The sequence below is a fragment of the Papilio xuthus genome, unplaced genomic scaffold (genome assembly GCF_000836235.2).
Source record: "Papilio xuthus unplaced genomic scaffold, Pxut_1.1 DF828142.1, whole genome shotgun sequence".
NCBI lineage: Eukaryota > Metazoa > Arthropoda > Insecta > Lepidoptera > Papilionidae > Papilio > Papilio xuthus.
Window position 1 is genome coordinate 6,203,182 of NW_013530507.1, and position 312 is coordinate 6,203,493.

Sequence of the window (312 nt, forward strand, 5' to 3'; positions counted from 1 at the left end):
AAATGTCACTATCAATTGTCAAATGGTCAACAAAGAGTATATAAAATAAGAGACGGGACTCTTGACTAATTAGATACACAAACGGAGAATAAAAATTGTCATTTTCAATGCTAGCAATATTATGAACAAGTCTACGTTGCTACCAACCTAAAAAAATCAATCTGTCAATTTCCGTTTTGACGTTTGAAAGTATTATTCGAGGGAAAACAATTTTGGAAAAATAAAACAATTTCGTTAATTGCAACTTTATTTAATCTTCTGACTAAAGCGAACATATTTTAAGAACGCAACATAATGCTCATTGCTTTCGTA